Source organism: Myotis davidii, unplaced genomic scaffold (assembly GCF_000327345.1).
Source record: "Myotis davidii unplaced genomic scaffold, ASM32734v1 scaffold4902, whole genome shotgun sequence".
NCBI classification, from domain to species: domain Eukaryota; kingdom Metazoa; phylum Chordata; class Mammalia; order Chiroptera; family Vespertilionidae; genus Myotis; species Myotis davidii.
In genome coordinates this window covers 25,380-25,844 of record NW_006293311.1, presented here as the reverse complement: position 1 = coordinate 25,844, position 465 = coordinate 25,380, and positions in this window count along the sequence as shown.

The window sequence follows — 465 nt, the reverse complement described above, 5'->3', positions numbered from 1 at the left end:
GAACTTGTACGATATATGATAGTACAATAGATTGAATAAACTTTCTTCTGGAAACCAAACACAAAAGAGATTTTCAAAATGATAAAGCAATGCCACTATTCTTTTTTTTTTTTTTTTTTGTCGAGGATAATAAAAGTTATTTTTATAGTTCTGGAAAAACACTCAAGGCCTTCAAGGCCCTCTGGGTTTCTTTTTTAATTGTTTTATTGATTAAAGTATTACAAAGAGTTTACATATGTCTCCTTTTTTTCCTGCCCTTGACAATCCCCTGGCCTTCCCTACCCCCCAGTGTCTTATGTCCATTGGTTATGCTTATATGCATGCATACAAGTCCTTCGGTTGATCTCTTAACCCTCCCCTCCTGCCCCCCCAACCCTCCCTGGGCTTCCCACTGCAGTTTGACAATCGGTATGAGGCAGCTCTGCCTCTGTATCTATTATTGTTCAAAAGTTTATAATGGTATCT